General features: G+C 32.8%; 1 protein-coding gene across 7 annotated transcripts in view; it reads left to right on the top strand.

The window, feature by feature from the left end:
- Msp300 (Muscle-specific protein 300 kDa) overlaps positions 1–19697 on the top strand; it is a 513656-nt gene that overhangs the window by 129657 nt on the left and 364302 nt on the right. The gene's annotated exons all lie outside the window — the stretch shown is intronic.

Raw genomic sequence — 19697 nt, 5'->3', positions numbered from 1 at the left:
AAACTTTCATAATCCTCTATTCTGAGGGATTGTATGTAATGTGGACCCAAAAGGAAAATAGGACAATGTTTAACTTAAAACTGTTAGCAAAATTTAAAAATAATTGTCACAAGCTTCTTTATTGAACCAACCTGCAAATCATAACGAATATATATACAAGTCATGATTTAAAAATATGTCAGGCCTTTACTTTGCTCTTGTGTTTTAATTATTGAATAGATCGTCCAAGAAAATTTTTAGTATGAAACAGATAACAGCATCCCTCACCAAGCCCATTGAAAGAAGTACCGCTAGTGAAGATTTATCTTCTAGATTACCTTTTATCATACCCTCAAAGAAAGCCGCTTGCAAATAAAATACATTATTGTTTCTGGTGCCCTTTTGAGGCAATCAAAATGTCGTTCGAGTCGGTTTGTAATTCATGATTTCATGCATATTATCATGCAACAGACTAGTATTACTCAAGAGGTAGATTACAAAAATTCTGATGATGTTTATTTAGAGTGTTAGAATACTTTCTGATCTTTAAAAAGTGATACTCTTGAAAACTATTGCAAGGTGGGTGGCTTATGCTTGTATTTTGATGTTTTTGGTAGACCGACTGTCAACTATCTATTAACAGGAAATAGATTATTTGGTTTACGGAATAACTCGAGCCTGCTTTAAAATAATAATAAAAAAAGATGAGTATTGTGGAATAATTACTATCATAAAAAGTCAACTTCAAATAAAGTCTACTAAAAATACAAAAAAAAAGGAACGAATGGATTAGGTTGTATAGATTACGGCAAAGCACACTAGGCCTTTTGCCTAAGGAAAAGGAAGCCTTCGGGGGGAAGGGGGACGGTTCCAAGGGAAAATGGCTCGTGTTCACGTTACACACGACAAAAATCACAAAAACTTCCATGCAGCTAGCTCGTTCATCGGGATTTGAATTTTAGTCAAACTACGGTATTCAGCGTTTTTATCCGCTCGACCAATAGTGGGCGAAATTAAAAAAACAGAAAAGTCAAATGATTAAGATAACAGTAAGTAGTGATGACATGTCATGCCATTAGCCGATATGTCTAATGATGTTTATTCTTCCATTAATTACATTTTTAACGTTAATGTAATTATATAATCAGCTGAATTAATCTCAAAATCTACCCCAAAGTAATAAATACTGCAGAGTCATTAGGTTATTTTGAAGCGGGAGACATGAAAAATGAGTAATGCTTTCGCCTGGACTCGAACCCTGGGCCTCTCGAATATGCTTCGAATGTGCTACCGTTACACCACGAAGGCACGTTGGAAGGAGAGAGAAAACATCTTATATGCTATGTTACCCCTTTTAAAAGATGACTGGAGGTTAGGGGACCCAATCGCAAATCCCGGTGGTTGTGAATTATTGTTCACGTCTTTTAGTTCGGGCGCCACGGTAAAGTTATTAGGTGTTTTTGAAGCAGAAGGCATGAAAAATGTGGAATGCTCTCGAAGGGACTCGAACGTGGACTTCTCGAATACGCGTCGAGTATGCTTTCTATTACACCACGAAGGCATGCTGGAAGGAGGGAGAAAACATCTTATAAACTACTCAAAAGTAATAAATTGTCAATTTTCTCATTATGTGTTATTCTACTTTCCTATGTATTTTTAACTGCCCTCTTGTTAACTTTTTATTTACTTGTTAATCGTGGACATCGTCTCTGGTATTAATCTAGTAAATGAAGAATTGATTTTCTTCTTATTTCAGCAATGAAAATATGCTTCTAAAATGCTCTTACTGAATATCCACTGCAAATGTTTAAAAAGAGCTAAAATTGGGACAGTTACTCTTAGATTTTACTTACAGTTAGATTTTGAATTAAATACGATCCTATGTTTCTTGAATCATGTCATGGTTATCGCTCAAATCGTAATGTTATGCAAGTTTAAAAGACATTAGCATAGTTTAAAAGAAGGAGTTTAATTTTAATTGCCGTGCATTCGCAGCTTTGGGCTTCAGCTCTAATTTCTGCTGCATCAGTTGAGGGCCTGACTTGGACGAGAAATTGTACTAATCGTAACTAATTTACAAGTTTAGAGTTAGCGCAGATTGACCAGATGTTTAGCTTCATCATTTTACTTTGTGTTGTAATTTCAGCTGTAAATCACAAGGAGTGGCTTACTAAACTTTACATTATGGATTTTATTTAATTTTAATTTTAACTTGCGTTTTGTATTAAGAGTTAGAGAAATGTTAGAGTCTGAAATACAATTTTGTTTCATTCGCAATTAAAATTAATCATCTCAAGCAGAAAGTGCGAACTTTCTAATGCTTTTCTTCATTTACTTTTCAAACTTCTTGCTACTTAACTTCCATGATAAATATAAATTTTTATTTCATATCTTTACTCAACAAATTTTAGATTATGAAAGAAGAGTAATAAAAATAAAATCCCCCTCACTATGTCATACATTCGGAAAAAAATTAGAACTTTCGCAAATCAATCTAGAGGAGCAATGACTATTTTCAGTCATTTTTATTATTTATTAATACCCTAAGCGAGTTGTTTTTTTTTTTCATATAAAAAAGAACAATTTGTTCTTAGTCATCTTTCAAACAGATTCTTTTCTTGTGGGGTAATTAGACTTTTTTAAAATTTAATGTTGAAACAATATTTCACACACATCTTCGTTTAATAAACAGACTTAAAATCTCCGAATTGTATTGTTTCTATCATCGGATAGAGCGGAAAAAAAATCTTTAAATGATATTTTAGCCTATTTTCTATTTTTTGAAAAAAAATCGCTGGATTTTTTCCACCATTTGACGTAACAGAATTGTTGAAAGTGAAAGATTCGTGTTTGAAAAATCACTTTTCAGTCGAATAATTTGATTGATAATGTGTCATTGAACTAAAATGACGAAAATGGAAAAAAGACTTTTTTTTTAATAAAATGAACCTTTTATTTAAAACTCATAAAATAATTAATGAACTCAAAGTAGAAAAATAATTTATTACACAGTTTAATGGCTATAAGAGATTATATAATTTTTTTAACAAAATGCATGTATAATTTTATATCACGAACAAATAACTACTTGGACACCTAAATAACAAAACCTAAAGCCATTCCTTTATACTTTTATCAAGGACGCCGTACGCTTTATTATTCGTAGTATAAAACTTTTGATGAATTTTGTAAAGAGAATAATTTAATCTCTTGTTTCCATTAACTACATAATAAATTAATTTTCTGCATTTTGTTCATTCATTTTTTTATGGGTTTTTAAATAAAAGCTTATTTTATAAAAATATTTAAAAACAAGTATTGCGTGAATTTTAAAATCCTCTGAAAAGAATTTCAAGGGCAAACTGGTATTGTAGTGGAGTAGGTAGCTGTGTCACCCTGAAAAATTACCATACGTCCTTTTTACTGCGAGATCCGATCTGTATGCGTTTGTCGTGCAGGAAGTCGTTCTTTTCTTCAATTATATTCCGAGACATGCGTTCATTTCGTATGCTGGTGATGATAGTTTTGGTGCTGTATCTTACTTTCTTGTTTTCGAGTGTCAGGAAGTTTGCGCGTCATTCTTTACCTATCGCAGCAATTACGTTTGCAAAAATGTCCCTGCATGTTATGGTAAAATGCAGTTTGAAGTATTACGTTTGCGTATTTAAATTTTCGTTTAACGTTTTGCTTCTTTTGCTTATTTTCCAAACCTGTACTTGGAGGAAACTATTGTGAAAGAATTTTTGAAGCTGATGTTCTTCAGAGAAATAATTATTTTTAAAATTTCATCAGAAATATATTTTTAATGCTGTCATTTTAATTGCTTGTTCAAAGAAAGTATCTGATTATTAAAACATAAAACTTTATTAAAATCCAAATTTTTAAATACCTGCTTATATTGAAATTTCTGTATAAATGAGAGTAAGAATGGTATTTCAGCCTGGATAAAAGACTGTATAATAATAAAAGCACAAGTTTTATTTAGTACTGATATCTTTTCGAAGAAGTCAGTATATTTTGAGAGATAAAAAGCAGAAATTACCTTCATCACTCGAAATTATTTACTCTTGAAGAAAAGAAACCTCTATTTGGATCTCTTAAAATGCATTGGGGCTTAGACTGTCACCAAACAAGAATAATTTTTTACCAGTTATTAGTCGCTTGCGCTCATTAAAGTTCATTACAGTCATTTTATTGAAGTTTCTTACAATGAAAGTCATTAACTTTTCCGGCTTTTTGATTAGATTTTATCTTTAAATAGAAACTGTCAAAAGTATATTCCTGGTTTCCCATATACACACGTTAAGAGCATTTGCCCGCAAGGAAAAGGTCCTAAGTTCGAATCCCAGTCTAGATTCTTTATAGTCGTAAGTCTTAGAAGGTATTAGAACCTCTCCACCGTCATTGCATTCACCGAGAATGTGCTCAAAATAGAAGCTGAAAGAGGGTCAGATCATGATCATAATTCATTATTAAGAGTTTCATCCTTGAGAACAGAGCTAGTTGCAGGCTTCATATATCACAGTGGGTATTTCCTCGATGGAGAAAGTCTCCCAATTTCGTATACCAAGCGGAGACCATGTCGTTATAATATTTGAAAACGAGCGTATAAAAATATGTTCTTGATATTTTTTTTCATTGAACTATGCTTAATTTTTTTTCATTTTTTATTATGTTTAGGTGCGATTCGACGTATCAGTTTTGATTGAATTAGATTGAAGGTAAATTCCCCCCTTCCAAAAGAATGTTTTCATATTTTTCTTGTACTTAAATGTGAATTAAAACGAATTTGTTCAAGTTTGGTAATTAAAACTTAGAACTGCATGGACTATCGTTTTCTTTTATATATTTATTTATATACTTTTTGGGGGGTTAACAATAAGTGAAATTAAATTTGGATTTATTGATAAAATGATTATGCTTCTGTCTTATTTGTTTGTTTTTGAAAGTTAGAAATTTGTGGCCGCAGATACGTACTGTGATAGATGTTCATAAATAAAGTTGTGAGATTCGTATTTCACAATTTAAGTTTTATTTTTAGAACACTAATATTTCATCGTCTTCGCTGACATTTTCGTAAACAAATGTAAAACAAAATTGGTGGGCATTAAATTAAAAATAAATTTTTTTAAAGTTGTAATTCAAAATACTAGACTGCATAGTTCTGTAGATATTTTTGTCGTTTTCTGTATGTGTTACCCATGAATACTAACAGTTTTCTCTCAGAAGTCTTCCGCGAAGGGATTTTTTCCATTAGAGTGGTAGGTAATCTTCATAGATTTTTCATACTTAACAAACAAAAGGGTCAAAATATGCTTTCTTGCATCTTATTTGTGTTTAATATTTTACTTTTTTAATTGTTGTATTCAAATATAAAACAATTCGTTCATTTTTCGAATTTTTATTTGCATTTTGAGAGCACAAAATATGCTGAATCGACGCATTTACTGATATCTTATTTTGTGTTATTTTATAGAATATCTTGCTGTCCATAGTTACTGAAGAACGTTTTAATACGCAAAAGTATTTTTAAAATGATGATAATATCCCGAATAATATTTATTAAACTCCTTGAAAGTGTCATCTTCAACCGCCTTTTATCTCATATTTTATTCTTCCGGGATTCTACGCTGTCTTCGGGTCAGGTAAATCCCCTATGAACCATTCTAACTGTCATTTTCTTTTAAGATAACGTCGTCCTCATACCTATCGTTTGTTCTTCAACTCTCGCTTTGAAGTGAAAACACTTGCCATTGCTATTCTTTGAGAGTCAAGGACAGCATCTCTGTGTTAACAATGTGCCACGTTGTTGTAGCGATATGTCACTTCCTGCCATATAACGCGTGCCTTTTGTTGCTAGGATACGGTGGCGTAGATGTTTCGTCAAGATCAGCATGTCAGTGTGGGAAGCGCTGTTGATTTTTGCCGACATTCCGAAACTTTATTTAAAATAAGAAAGGCTTTTAAAGGGCGTTTATAAAAAATGCAGTATAGACATCTGTAATTCACGTTTAACATTTTTTATCAGTATTTACCGATCTCTTCTGTGTCCCGCAGCAAAGCTTAACTTTTGCATGTACTAAACCGATTCCCACAAAAATCTTTTGCCCAGAAAAAAAAAATTTTGCCCAGAAGGACTATAAATTTCGTTTTGGCATTTTGCGCTGGTTCATTATAACTGTCAGTTCACTTTTCAAATCGTTGCCACCAAATATTCTGCCCTGTATTATATTTAAAGAAATTAAACAATGAAGAATCTGTATAAATGTATGTATGTTTCTGGTTTTGTTATAAAACAACGGTACCTAGAGCCACCAAATTATGAATAATGTAATCCTCCTCCGAATATGGGCATCTGGAAACCCAAATTTGGAATCTGGAATTCGTTTTATTATCGATTTCATATTTCGTAACACTATATAACGAGTTTTTGATTAAGAAACTCAACGATTTCAAAGCGAGCAATGGCAACACTATACGGAGGGGGGGGGGAACTCTTTATCTCCAGGGTGCGGAAGTTCTAAAGGTATGTTTTAATTTAAAATTATTTTGCGATATTGCTATTGAACTGAATTTTATGGTTTAAGTGTGAAGGACATGATACTTAAAGGTAACACACAAAACGGTAAAAAAACTCCCCTTTGGGCGTAATGTAAAATCTGATAGCTTTCAGGTTTTCATTTTTTTTATTTAATTTTAATTATACATTATTTATTGTTTCATTAGCCCCAAAAGCGCTAGTAGTCTCGACATCGAATTTTGCGTCGATTCACTATAAATGCGTCGTTTCGCTTTGTTGCCATTCGGCAGAATGTGAGATATTTATGTTTCAAAATGAATCTGTCTCTTATTAACAAATTAAGCTTATAAGGTATTTCTCTCGCCTTCTTGGCATGATTTCGTGGTGTAGTGGTTCTGCACGCTGGGCTAGTATGCCAGAGGTCCGTGGCTCGATTTTGATGTTGAATTATATATAGCGTAAGTGCCTAGAAAACTATATAATAAAGCTAAACAAACAAACAAACAAACAAAAAAAAAAAAAACGGGTTAGCAGTAAAGAATAATGCAAAAGCAGACTTCTAGTCTGTGATCTGAGCGAGAGCGTAAAAACCTTAACAAACCGTTTTGTGAGACCGTTATAATCGGAAACCTTTCAGTTTTTTTTTAAATTAAATTTTTGTTTTAGTAATTTCTACCCTCTGTTTCTTAGGGCTTTTCGTAGAACTCCAGAACTGCTAAGTTTTGAAATTAGGCCCTGTCACACACCCTTAAGAAATAAGCATTAGCATCCCTACAGTAATATCACTCTTAAAAACGTATTCAGCCGTACTAAAGAATATCATGTGACTTCTAATTCGTCATTCCAGGACGCAAGCTAGATTTTTTTGGGGGAGGGTGGGGGGGGGAAATGCCCGCTCTTTGTTGGAAATCATTGCCCCGTATGATATCTTAATTCTACTGCAATTCTCATTTACTCACAAATTGAATCATAACATCGTAAATAAAATATGATTGCAAACATATCTCTATTTATGTATAAAGCTGGTTTTTGTAAAATTTGGAGTCTCTTTTATAAAATCTAAAATTTATGTTTGGAATTAAATTTGTCTTAAAATATTTTGTTTTATCATTTAATCAAGGTCTCAAAATCTTTGTTCCATTTGATTTAAAATTATAAAAAATAAACTTCAGTTTAGGTTGTCGACAAAGTTTTGTCATTCAATCTTTATTTTGTATTGTTTTTTTGTAAAGGAGTCATTAAATAAGCTCTTTGAAGGGAAAGCATACAGTTTTCCCTTTAGTAGCAAAACTAATTGTGTGTAAATTCACTTTTTAAGTCTCAGAGTGGAGTCTGAAGAGGCTCACAAGACTATTTGTTGGAGAGGGGAAGGGCTTGCTTCAGTTTCCATCTAATGTCTGAAGAAAGGGTATCTTTGCCATATAAAACATGCAGTTTTATCAGAAAATTAAAATAGAATATTCCAACCATCTTAGAGCAAGAAGTATTTCTTTTGCTCCTTTATGACCTTAAGACTTGAAAACATTGTTCAATACTGAAAATCGTTCAAAGGAAACCTACGTGGAATTCATTTGAAATGCAAAAAGGTATCCTAAAGATAGTCTGCTTAGTTTAAAGCTCGGGTTGACATGCTTTTTTTTATATTTATAACTATACCGTGTTTAGATTATTGCGTAAAATTCCCATTTCTTAATGCGCTATTAAGTTTGCTTTATAATTCAGACTTTCCTGTAAAACGAAAAATCATAATTCTGAAAGAATTGGTGAACTTGACCTTTGAAGCAAGTGCATGAGAGCAAGACGACTGGAGTGAACCTCCATCCATCCCGTCTTCTGAAAATTATTTTTCGCTTTCAAAATGTCAAAAGCGCCGCCCTTCCGTCCTCTCTTGTTAGCAGGAAGGGATTCTCCACCCACTTGGCACACTTATCCGGAACTTTTCGGCGCTCCAGTGATTATGACATAATCGACGATTAAAGTTTTGACCTAATTGAATTGGGTGTCTCTTTGCACTTTTCCTGGGTCTACCATCAATCCTTGCAAAAACTGCTTAAACTGTATTTTTGGCCTAGGTGGCCATGTGGTTTCAGAAATAAAAATTGTTCATATTGGTAGCAAAAGCTATCGATGACAGTTTTTTTTAAGACATACATACAGGACTGATTGTATTGTATGCAAAGAGACAAATTTTCTTAAAGCTGTATGGATCTCTGTTAAGTAATCAAGCTAATGAATTTATATTTCCTTTGAGCCAATTTTAATTTCCATAAAACGTTTCTGTCGTTATGGTATATTTAACCAGCATTAGATAGAAAAATTTACAGTAAATCTATAAAGTATTTCTCCCACCTTCTTGGCGTGCCTTCGTGGTGTGGTGATCTGCACGCTGGGCGCTTATTCCAGTGGTCTGCGGAAACTAGTCAGCCCATGAAAGAAGTATATCTGTAGGTTATAAATTCATTATAAGAAATTTAAAGTAAGCTTATGACAACTGGAACTATTTTAATTAAATTCTATGAAAGAATTTCTTTCGTAACATTTGAAATTTAGCTTTAAAAAATTTCGTAGTGTAATCAAAATAACACTGAGAAACAATTTTGGCTGCTAACTGAAGATGTCGAAAGTGACGGCGATTTTCCTGGTTTGATAGAGAGACATATTTTACAATAAAGTTCACTTATCAGAAATTAATTAAAACATTTTTACTTTCCATTATTAAAGTTAACAGTTGTGTTCAGAATACATTGACTGTGTTTCAAAGAGTGTAACCAAATTATTGTTATCCTCCAAGCTGTAAATATAAAATGGGGCCCGTTTAGTCATATTAAATGGAAGCGAACAATCTTAAACAGAAAGTGTTACTGATGATATTAAAAGACAGTCTGATTTAAATTTTAAATTGGTTAGTTCATGTATCATCATTTCCAGCTGCTTAAATAAGTTACAAAAAATAAAAAAGTCTGATATAGACACCACATAACTTTCTTGTACGGCCTATTAAATTATGCGCATTTTTTTGTGGCATTTCATTTAAACTTATTTCCTCAAATTTCGTTTCTAATTCAATTAATTCATTTCTCACTTAGCAGCAAGGCCAAAATACATAAAAACTCAAAACTTCTTCATTAAAAATTATAGAATGCAGAAAAACATAATATACCAAACACAGTTTAAAAAAATGTTTTTACAATAAATATTAGAGTTTCTATGCAAAAACAAGTAATTTGGCCAGCGGACAGTTCCCTTTACTTATCATTTTCCCAAAGACTTTTTATTTTTGATGTGGCTAAGCATGCACATGTAACTTTTCCTCTTCTCTTTCCTTTTCCTGGCATGTAACCTTCATTGCAAATATTATTAATGTTATATTTGCTGACGTATAAGTAATAGTCGATTTGGTAAACTTAGAAGTTCAGTTGCCCGTGTAAAAAAATTACTTCATTTTCTGTAGCTGATCGATCCTGTTCATGATAAAATAACAATATTTCATTGCGGAGAAGTTTCAGCCAAATTATTGATCTGCATAAAACAGCAAGGAAGTTTTATTTTTAAAATGTTCGGTTCTGAGGGGTTACTAAGGTATTAGATGTGATGATAAACTCATACTACTTCCTCATACTCATACTCGTTTCCTCGTTTTAAACGCTGGCTTCTTTTAGTTTGCTGTGCATAATGCGGTATGCTTTCTTGCACATATGCGGAGGTACATGACTGGCACTGTAATACTGTACCAATTTCATTTTGAGATTTTATTTGTCAAAATGTAGACATTAAACTTTTCATTACTTTGGAATTTCTTTAATGTATGTAAGTATAAATGTAAAAAAGGTTATAAATATGAGGTTATCATAGTAAGTCACGAATTATATGCATCATACTGCTGCTTATTGTAATTATTAGTTTTTATTTCACATATTATGTAAGCAAATCCAGAGAGAGTTTAAGAATTATTATTTTCTGTGAGTGTAACACATACTTTTTTTTCATTTGTTTTAAGAGTTGTGTATTATAATTTCTATTTTGCAAAGAATAATTTGCAAAATGTGAACAGTTATCATAAACATCGAACTGAAGTAACCTTTTACCATAGCGTTTCAACTGTTGAGTGTGGGTGTAAAAGTTCTAATTATGTAAATCAGGGAAAGCTCTAATGATTTTTTTCCCTTACAGTCTGCCGTATCGTGCTTTGTGATTGTTATCACACGAGTTATGTTTAAACAGTGATTTGATTCATATGCGGAATCCTTTTGTTGTCTGAATATCCCGATTTTCATGTGAACTAGATCGAGGAACATTATATCTAACTTTCGTTCAATAATTATATCTACCAGCTGTTACTTTGTTTATATCAGTTTCTATTTTCTCAAACTTTAGTTGATGTTTCAAATGTTGATCACAAATTCATATGCTTTCTTCTGCCTTGCTTGTAATTTGCATCTCTAAAAATGTGTGGTCTGTTTTCACAAATTATGAGTTTTAGTATCCATTTATCAAAATTAGGTTTAAAAAAATCAGTCTCAGATTGATATACATTTCGTGTTAATTTCTGTCGATTTGGAAAGTTACGGATCTTCTTCCTTTCTTTAAGATCAAAAGAAATTTTTTTGGTTAGAGAGCGAAGTCAGCTTCCGATAATATACAATCAATTTCCTATCCAGAAACAGATAACTGGGCCCTGTCTAAAAAAATTCCAGCTGGTTTATTGCTGAAGGAAGGAAAAATTACTATGACAAACCATCAACGTAAAAGAATGTGGTCTACAAAAAAATACAAAAAGATAAAGGGAAATGCCTAGGTTAACTGCAATGATACCAGATGATGGCATTCTATTTGGGAAATGCTTTTTCCACAATGATTTCGTAATTATACATAACAAAGCGTTGTTAAATCGTACGTTAAAATAAAATTTTCAATCTTAAACATAAATTAAAATGGGCAACCTTTAATCTTCCGTTTCACATTGACTCCCATTGAAATACAAGAGCAGTCTAAATGAAAGCTTGCTAACAGCATATTAGGAAGCTCACTTCTCCCCTCTCCGTGAAGTGGGGGAAGAAACATAGACAAGGACTGGAAGAAACAGAGAGAAAAAGAAGCTGTGAGCGTGCACTCGGGAGAGAGCCAAGAATTTGGAATACTGATTTAACTTATGTAACCAAATGAACTTATTCTCCAGATTAAACTAACAAATGTATCTTTAACTTCAAATAATTAATATAGATCACTTGTTAAGAGTTTCATGCTATTACTTAAAATATGGGATATTTCTTCGTATGTGTTTGGAAATGCCCTTGAATTACTGCGATTTTAAGTTTACCGCGGTCTTCGTCCCCGATATTATCTCAGTTAATCAGGAAATGAATATACTCATCAGTGCTGACTTGAAAAGGAGAGGTTAGCACATTCGACTCCTTTCAGAAGGTTCTTAGGATACAAATTGGTTTAGGCACAGATATTCTCAATGGTTGATTAAATTTTTTTAATAACCTGCATTTTTATTTGTCCTTATTTATTGCATATTTGATAATCTATGAAAGAATTTTATTCTGTTTTTAATTAATTTTATCATGCAAGACAATATTACAAAATGGGAAACATTTTATTAGAGAAATACATATTTTAGAAAGGGCCCACCCGGGAACAAGTAATTTATGCCACCAAACTGTCAGTTCATCTCGAATTTGATTCCCAGTGAGTGATTAAGAGTGAACTCTTTCGTGGTCTCCTCTCCTTTATATATAACTTAATTACGAACATTTTTCTGGAAGTAGTCCTCCATAAAATCTTCTTTAGGCAGACAATCCTCGCGTACTTTGCCATGATTAAAAAAAAATTCAATTCAGAGTCATGAATTTTTTTAGCTCTTTCTAATTATATGTAACTCATTCTAAGCGTCCTTATTGTGACTTTTTAAATTTTAATCGAACCAGGAATTATAAAACTGCATTCTCCTCGATTCAAAAACTTTTCATAGATTATTAAAACTAATGAGCAATTTTGGGTATGGTTCAGAATGCATATCGCCTTTCGTTTAATTTGAAACGAGACTGTGAATAAATTTGTCTCTTTAAAATGTTTTGGCAAAATTACGCACATGCGCGATAGAAATTAGGAATCTTCAGAAAATGTTATTCGCAAGTAGTTGATTAAAGGCTGCATTTATTTTGTGCATTCGGTTTCATTATAGAATTGAACGCCCATTAATTCCGTTTAAAGTATGGGATTTTTTGCTCGGGAAAATATGTTAAGAATTCCTTAAGGAACTACTAGTAGTTAACAGAAAATTCACATGATTATAATTTTTTTTGTTGTTGTTAGAGGAAAAATGTGGACTCGGATTTTGTCGACTTCGTTTTATTCGGCATTCTATTTTGATCTCAAACGATAAAAAACATATATACAGATGTAATTTATTAAAAAACTTTAATGTGAGCCTTGATTTTTAATAGTGAACGCTCTAGAGACAAATGCGTTTTGTTACGTGCATTTATGCTTTTCTTTTCTTAAAAAGTATGACGAATGCCATTAACTCAAAGTGATAACCGTAACTTGAGCTCCAGGCTGTGTCATGCGTGATTCACGTGCCGGGCTTTCTTGTACGGATGTTTCTGTCAGCATTCGAATATTAATACTTTCAGCGTTTTCTGAGTGATATTCGCCAGAGAGCCTGACAGCCTGAAGAAAAATCTTTTCGATGACGTCATGTGCTCTTCCACCAACCGTTGGATCAGAGTTGACAAGAGCAGGTGAGCTTTTCACGAGTTGGAACGGCAAAAGCGTGAATGGCAATCTTGAGGTCAGTCGTAGCCAAAATAAATAAACTTTTCTCACAGGCAGTAAATAATGCAGAGGTCTAATTTACCGAAACCTAGTTACTGGCAAACACGCAGCAATGGTGTAAATACTGACACAGCAGATATATTTAATCAATGTATCTTTTTCTGTATGTGAATTACCTGGTAAATTTTATGGTGAATCGAGAATGGTATTCTTCCCTTTGCTTTTTTTTTTATCGAGAATGCGTTGTTTGGAAAGTGACGTTTTCATTTAAGAATCATTTTAGAACTTTGGAACATTCTATTTTTTCCTAAAGTTTTGATACTACCTTGAGAAAAATAGAAAACTTAAAGAATTACTAAAGCTTTTCAGTTAAAATTAGCAACTGTAAAGAGGAACTCTATTACTTAAAAAAATTAATGGGGTTCAATATCTGGTTCGTTAAGTTGAAATATAATACTTTTGCTTTTCACCATTCGCGTGTTAGTACTGTGGAAAATTATGATGAGTTTTCTGCATAGCGAGAGTTTAACCTGTCTTTTAAGTGTCTGAGGCAAATATATTCTTTTGAGAAGCATCTCTTGTTTGAGAAATGAATTATCCATTGTGTGGAATAATATCAGTCAGTTCAGCAATTATTTTAAAAAATTCTTCGGCTATTCTCTGGATGTAATTAACTGTGCAATCTACATAGCGTCAATACAAATGAAGCTAGGCTGGGTGTAAAAATATTACCAATAGTTTCGTAATATTATTATTCAAATAGGATGTTACTAATTTTTCAAATATAACGCTATAAGTTTCTCCGCTTCTGCAATGTTATTCTCATATTTTTATTAATAATCGTTAACGAACTCCTTTAATATACTGTTAGAATTCTTGTATGTGATTCGATTGTTATTTTATTCATTCCTTGATGCATGTGTGCAACTTTCAGTTTCGTGTTGGGTGTTTTAGAAATTTGTCAAGATACATTTAAAAAAAAAATTTTTTTTCCATAATTATTCGTTGATTAGAAAGTCCCATGTTGAGCCCTCTCAAAACAGAAGCAAGTAACATTTCGCTGAAAACTCAGTACTAATTATAGAACTAAAACGTAGCGTATACTAATTACTATGATAAAAGACTAACTATTTGCAGTTAATTGTCTAACTACTCATAGCTATGCAGGAAAATCTCTTTTAACACAATTTACTGATTCATTAATTAATGGGCATTAAGCAAAAACAGCAAACACTGGGGCATAAATATAATTTATTCATCAATTAGCGTAAATTTGGTAAAAAAAAGTAATAATTTATTAAATGATTGCAGAATTAAAGTTGTCGAGTCGGAGTAAGAAACATAAAAAACAAGCAATGCTATTGCCGGAATTTTGGATTGCTAGCGGAACGTGCTTTCAGGTACACCACGAAGGCACATATTAAGGAGGAAAGAAATACCTGAAATTTATTCTAATTAAAAGAGCGATTGGGAAGGCGGAGATGCAATCGCAAAATCCTGTTAGTGCAGAGTTGTCGTTCATCAAATTTTTATTTCGGGCACCTGTTTTTTGTGCATTCAGAGTCACTTTAATTTAGCTTGAGAACATAAAGAATTTTTTTTAAGTCTGCAAACATAAAGAATCAGGTATACCTTCGGCGGGATCCGAACTCTGATTGGTAGTGCTTATATTTACATCCGGATGTGCTTCAAATTTCATCGCGAAAGTGCGCAGTAAGGAGGGAGAAAATACTTCACAATATTAATTAAAAAAACAAATTTATGAATTTTCATTTCATGTTTAAACATTTCATTGAACTGCACTTATGCAGCGGGGAATAAAATGTGTTGGAGTTTAAAATAGTTATCCATTTCATCTTATCATTCATTTCGAGCTAATTGGCGACCCCTTTACCAGTGTTTCGGTGGATTTCAAAGCTCTTTTCCAATCAGGATCAAATTCGTACAAAATATCTTTGCCATGCTAAATGCAATTGAAAAATTATCGCAAATTCTGAGGTCAAGCCTAATTATTAATATTAAACTACATTTGTTAAACCTCCCTGTGCTGAGTTCTCGGTTTCTCATTCACTACAAAAATCGAAATTCCGGAACGCAGACAAAAGGTAAAATTTAACTAAAAGGTTTATTAAAAGTTACGTATTTTTAGTACAAATAAAATTTAATAATACTAACTATCGCTACTTGCAGAGTCTTGGGAATAAAAATTAAAAATTGACATATTAAATATGTCCACTATAGTAGATAATCTTTAAGGTCTCACTAAACCGGCTGCAGTTACTGCCCCTTTTAGCTTTGCGAATAAGATATAGGAAATCGCTCATGAAACGCAAATCAGCTGCTAAGTGGATGTCTCAGGGTAAACAGCTTTCTGGTGTGTTGCCAGAGCCCCCTTTTTCTCGATTGCAAATTCGCTAGCAATTTAAATGATATCTAATTTGCATTCTGATGATGGCCAACCAAAGTAGTAAAAGGTGCAGGAAAGAATAAACATAAAATTAACGTGTTTAGCTGAAAAATAAACTGCAAAATACTTTTTCATTTGTTTCTTAAACTAAAATTACTGTAACTTGGTTAATAAACAAATAATCAGTTACCTAATTTAAACAAATTTATCGCTGCTGATTGACGAGAAAAAATTCTGCATAACATAAAATTAAAGGCTTTATCTTGCAGAGTTCATTTTAATTAACACGTTACTTTTTATGTTAAAATCTTTCCTGCAGTCTACTTTTTCCCACATTGCACCATGATATGTAAATGAAGGAAGTTTTAAATGGGATCAAGAATCTGAGTTGAAGAATGAGGACTGGCAACTGTAAGGCGCCATGGTGAGACTTCCCCCTCATTGTTTATTTTTAGCATAGTTGCTACCAGCTTGTGAGTTTGTTTTGGGTTTAAATTAAATTAGTAATCATGGAATAATGAAGCCAGGTTATTAATTAGGCTTTAAATTTATATTGTAAATATTTGGAATCGATTAAAATTTATATTTTAAATATTTTTAATCACTGTTATCTGTTCATCCCGAAAAAAAAACGAAATTAAATTTCGTTAGTTATTTTAACTTTTGAGTTGAAATTCAAAAAATCTTTTGGTTTTGCATTGTTGTATTTACTTAGTATCTTGGTACTGAAAGGTAAATATGGGATGATAATTCGTCCGGCAGTATAGAAGTTTAGACTTACGTTTAGTTTAAATCTAATTGAGTTAAACTTTATAAACTGTTTAAACGTTTATGCAAAGCGGAAAATAGTATCACTTCATTCTATCGCGGCAACTGATCATCTGGCTTATCGAACTTCCATTAAGCAGAGTTTTTGCATAATTAGTTTTTCAGTTCAAGTTATTTTTGGGTGTGTTTACTTGTATCCTGTGTTCTTGTATTAATATAGAGTAAACTTTGTTTACATTTGCTACTGAGTTTTGTTCGATGAATAGTACTAAAGTGTTCATATGCCATTTTTTTTTCCTTCATTGCGAAAATAGGTTTTGGCAGATGCTAAGGAGGAGCATCACTTTAGGTGAACCAATTACAGGAATAGCTTTTCCTCAAAATGCGTGTCACAGCATATTTTTTCTCGTGAAACATTTCGTGTTTTTTATTGAGCTCCTTTCAGCCTGTTGCAGAAGCAAAAAGAATAATATGCAAGGTTGCTATTTACGTGGAAAATCTTGTAAATTGCGAGAAATGAAAATGGTCAGGAAAAGTCAAAGAAAATATAATTCCCCCCCCCAAAAAAAATCCGAGTTATTTTCAGAAATTCAAGGAAATAAAAGAATAGATATATTCTTTCAAATAATAAAAAGCTTATGTTTCAGATAGTAGGCAATAAGCCTCTCTTAAAACGCAAGGCAAATGAATGCTTTTGTTTTGCTTCTTGAAAGTATTTTTTTGCACCTCATATCCGATACAATTTTATCAATTCATAGCTCTCTTCTTCACGTAATTCCCCCTTCTCTCTTAAATGTAATTATTTTTTCATTAACTTCGCAATAATTAATAAAGCAAAATAGATTTTTATAATTTTCTAAACTCTTCGCTGTTTTTGCAATGAATGCAAACTATTAGTCGTTTAGTTATACTTTATTTGATAATTAGTTCGTATTTGTTCCCAAAAAGTATTCAGTTTGACCATGAAAAGTAGAGAAATTAAAAATTCAATTTCAGTGAGTTGTTTATTCAATGTTTTGCTATTTTGATCTATTTCGATATATTAAATGTAATTAAATACAATAGTTGCATGCCAGTACTGACGTTAATACCGTATTTACTAGCATAATCTCGCTCCCTACAGTTTTAGCGCGAAGTTCTGAAAATTTTTTAAATAGTTGTAGAGACATTAGGTATTTTTGGAAGCAGGCAAAATAAAAAATTAGCAACGCCTTCGTCAGGAATCGAACTGCGGACCTCTCAAACGCGCTGAGCGTGCAGACCACTATACCACGAAGGCTCGCTAAGAAGGCGGGAGAAATGCCTTATATACTCCCCTTTTTAAAGGGCGACTGAGGTTTTTTAGGGGACCCAATCGCCAAATCCTGGGTGAAGAGAAGCATCATCCAACACCCTGTTTAGTTCGGGCGCCACTGTAGAGACATTAGGTATTTTTGGAAGCAGGCAAGATGAAAACTTAGCAACGTCTTCTCCGGCAATCGAACCGCGGACCTCTCAAACGCGTGCAGACCACTACACCATGAAGGCTCACTAAGAAGGCGGGAGAAATACCTTATATAGTCATAGAATTTTGCCTTCTCCCCTGGCCTAAATTTTAAAATGTTATTTGTCAGTGCAGTGTTTTTTTTGGTCTTACTAATTCATTTGCTCGTGAATTTTGAATCCATGGACTCAAAATCAAATGGTTGAATAATGAAGCAATAACAGTGAACAGCTTCAAGAAAGCGGATGCTCTTGGTGATTCTGAAATTCGTTCATTGCACATGGGAAGACAGACTCAAAGGTGAAGAAGACGACGACAACTTGGAAGCTGTAGCAGACGAGATAGATAGCAGTTCTAGCAGCGCTGAATGATCCGAGGCCAAGGGCGTAGCAGAGGACAGTAAAAAGAGCGACTGAGATTCAAGATCAGAGAAAACAGAAATGAAAATATCTTATTAGATACTGTAATGTTAATATGAGTGCGTATTCTTATTAGAATGCGGGTTTCTTTTAAATAAATAATATTTTTATAGTTATCGGTCAATTATCCGTGAATATTATTTATTATGTTCTGCCCTTCAAAAATTGAATTAGTCGCATAATTTTTCTCTCTCTCTATTTTCATGCGATAAACTTAGTTAAAAAGAGGAGAAAATATGCGAGTAAATACGGTAATTACTTAGCTTAACATATGATACTGACTTCGTTAAGTTTAGCGTATTTCGAAACCCCCTTCGCCCAAATGTTTTTTAAATAGCCCAAATTTTTTTTAAAGTAATTTTCTTAAAGAAGTGCTATCGTTCTTCAGGAGGTTATGAAGGACGAAACACTTCACAGCATATGATGTCTCAAACATCATATTTTCGCAAGTAATACTGAACTGTAATAAGTATAATAACTGTAATAGTTTCCGCAAGTAATAAATGTTGAGACATTGGGTTATTTCGAAACAGGAGATATGAAAAATGACCAATGCCCTCGCCGGGATTCGAACCACGGACATCTCGAGTACGCGCCGAGCCTGCTGACCACTACACCACGAAGGCTTGTTAAGAAGGCGGTAGAAATGCCTTATATACTGAACTACAAAATTTAATACGTTTCTAGGTACTAAGACTTCATATACTAAAAATTATAGTTTTTAATGCTAATTTTAAATTTGTTTCCAAATTTTTCTATTGAACATTGTTTTCGAGCAATCGACATTTATATTTTAGAAAAATGTCGTTATTTAGTAGGGAAAAAACCTTAAAACTAATGCTACGTATATTAGAATTAAGTAGTTTTTCTTTAATATTTTAAATCTGATACGTTCCTTTTTAAATTCCAATAGCAGACCTCATGCGTTTTTGGGGATTCATTTTCCTTTAGAATGTGTATACCTTTCACATATATTTTGAACATATATCTAGATAGGAATGTCTTACGTACCTGTCACTTAATTCGCTCCTTAAGTGACATTCTGCGCCTTAATAATCCATAGATTTCAAAAGTTCGCATATTATTTCTGTGTAATTTTCTGTCTGGGGATATTGGAACGGCTTCGGATAATTAGCGAGCCTGACATCACCGAGGTTAGCTCACTCAATGTCTCTACGCTGTAAGTGAATTTATTGTGGAGGATATCAGATTGAAATCACGATACCTGTAACTTCTGTCCCTGAGATTTCAGTCTAGGAAGTGATGAATTGCGATGATGCTCTCTGCAGTGCTCTGTAAGATGCTGGTCCCCTAGCTTTTAAAGAATTCTAACTTCTCATC

Source organism: Stegodyphus dumicola, chromosome 12, assembly GCF_044657685.1.
Source record: "Stegodyphus dumicola isolate Sdum_Otavi_A_Nest chromosome 12, ASM4465768v1".
NCBI lineage: Eukaryota > Metazoa > Arthropoda > Arachnida > Araneae > Eresidae > Stegodyphus > Stegodyphus dumicola.
This window is presented reverse-complemented; position numbering and strand designations above follow the sequence as displayed.